This window comes from Penaeus vannamei, chromosome 6, assembly GCF_042767895.1.
Source record: "Penaeus vannamei isolate JL-2024 chromosome 6, ASM4276789v1, whole genome shotgun sequence".
Lineage (NCBI taxonomy): Eukaryota > Metazoa > Arthropoda > Malacostraca > Decapoda > Penaeidae > Penaeus > Penaeus vannamei.
In genome coordinates, this window is record NC_091554.1 from 39,005,014 (window position 1) to 39,007,513 (window position 2,500).

At 41.4% G+C, this 2,500-nt stretch overlaps 1 protein-coding gene across 21 annotated transcripts in view; it reads left to right on the forward strand.

The window, feature by feature from the left end:
* Window positions 1–2,500, forward strand: part of Cadps (calcium-dependent secretion activator 1) — a 420,349-nt gene that overhangs the window by 172,013 nt on the left and 245,836 nt on the right. The gene's annotated exons all lie outside the window — the stretch shown is intronic.

Here is a 2,500-nt window from a genome sequence, read left to right on the forward strand (position 1 = left end):
AAAAATGAAGGAATAAAGAAATATATTTAAGTAAACGAATTTAAAGATAATGGCAAAAAAAAAAAAAAAAAAAAAAAACAGGAAATATCCCACCGGTATCTTGGAACACAACCACAGATGTAATTACGTTATGGCCTTGCTCATTAGGTCTTGGGTAATGTGTAGATTAAGGAGTGCACCCTGCCCCCCCTCCCCCCCTCTCGCCCTTATCCTTCTCTTCCCCTCCCTTTCCTTCACTTTCTTTCTCTTCTCTTTTCTTCCCTTCCCTTCCCTTTACCTTCCTTCCCTTCCCTACCCTTTCCTTCTCTTCCCTTCTCTTCCCTTCCCTTTCTTTACCTTCTCTTCCCTTCTCTTCTCTTCTCCTCTCCTCACTTCCCATTCCCTCCCTTTCTTCCCTTCATTTCCTATATTCCCACACACATTTATGCGTGACTACATGAATACACACACTCATCTCTTACACCCGCTTGCCTACCCCTACACTCACCCTTGTACATTACCCACTATATATATATATATATATATATATATATATATATATATATATATATATATATATATATAGCCTATATATTCCTCACTACTCACTTATACCCTTCTCCACACACATCTCAACACGTCCCCCCTTCTCCCTGCGCGCACTCATCTCCCACAGACACACACATCCCCTTCCCCTTACCCCCCTCCTTCCCGGCTCACACGCATACTACCCCCCCCCAAAAAAAAAAAATAATAATAATAATACATATATATATATAATAATAATAATAATAATAATAATAATAATAAATAATAAAAAAAAGATAAATAGATAAAACAAAAAACGTGTAATGCGAACCCGAGCAGGAACCGGCGCGCGCCCTTGGTCGAGCGCGGGTGGGAGGCCGCCTAATGAACACATGGCCTTTAGGTCCTCGTGTGTCTAAGCTTTAATGGCGGCGAAATAAAGGCGTGGACACAGCACAGGATGGCCATAGAAGGAGGGTGCGAACAGCGCGGAAACAGCAGGGGAAGAGCGCGGAAGTAAACTAGAGGGAACGTGGAAACAGCAGAGAAAGAGGCGGAAGCAAAGCAGAGGCAAAGTGGAAACAGCGCAAAAATGATACGAAGCGTTTCGAATACAGCAATGAAGCAGATAAAGGAAACGGCATAGACAGGTCAGGAAATCCACATTAAAAAATAGAAGCAGTCAATAGTCAAACATTCGCAATAAACGAGCTGAGAGTAGCAGAAACAGAAGAGAAGCACCACTTAAGCAGACTCGAAACAACAAAGACTGAGCGGTAAAACAACACTTAAAAGAGCTCGAACAACACCGAAGCAGACACACCCCTTCGAGTAACGAGCCTTTGCTTATACCTCCAAGTAGCGGACCGTAAAACAACTCGTTACCTGCTTTCCTTTTCGTTAAAATTAAAGCTATATACTCGACGTTAAATATTCCCCTCCGCCTACTTTCGTTCCGTTAAAAGATAGACGCTTAAAGTTGCATCATCTTACCCGTGCTTGCTTCCATTTCCGTTAAAGATTTACGCTAGATTTACATTATGTTCTCCCTCCTCCCCTCTCCTCCCATTCCCTTCTCCTCTCCTCCCCTCCCACTACCCTCCCCTCCCCTCCCCTCCTCTTCCCTTCCCTCCCCACCTCCCCTTACCTTCCCCCTCCCCTCTCCTCCCATTCCCTTCCCCTCTCATTCCCACTCCTCTCCTCCCCTCCCACTACCCTCCCCATTTCCTCCTCTCCCTCCCCTTCCTCCCCACCCCTCCCCACCCCTTCCCCACCCCTCCCACTACCCTCCCCCCTCCCCCTCCTAGAACACCATTAGGGACCACTCCCGCAATCGTTGATATTCGTTATAATGAGGTTGTTCTCTCCGTTATAATGATGATGTTCTCTCCGCCTTTGATGTGAAAGAATGGAATGACTTCATTACCAAGGGGGGGGGGGAGGGTGATTACACTGATGCTTGGTTAAATTACTGGAATATCTTTTTATTTATTTATTTTTTTTTCCTGATTTATGTTTGATGATAAAGATTGTGATTTTTATTTCGCGAATGGGAATGGGATGATTAAAATGAGGTTTGCTTGAATATTTACGTCTTTTTTTATTTTACCTTTTTTACCCCCTTTTTTCAGAATCAGATGATTATCCTTTTCAAAAATCATTAATCTTTTTGTGTAGTGAGGTGTGGGTGAATTTGGTTTTATGTCTGTTTGTCTGGTTACCTTTTTCTTTTTCTTTTTTTCTTATATATATATATAAATATATATATATATATATATATATATATATATATATATATATATATATATTCATTTCTTTTTTCCTCGCCTTTCTATCAAGCCATTAAGATAAACAAACAAGCGGACAGATATAAGAACGTAAAAGTGGCTAATACAGTGTTTATATAAGAAAAGTAAGTTATATAAAAAGAGGAAAAGAGTAAGGAGGTTAAGAAGAAGAAAGAAGTAAAATGTAAAGAAAGGGAGGGGACGGA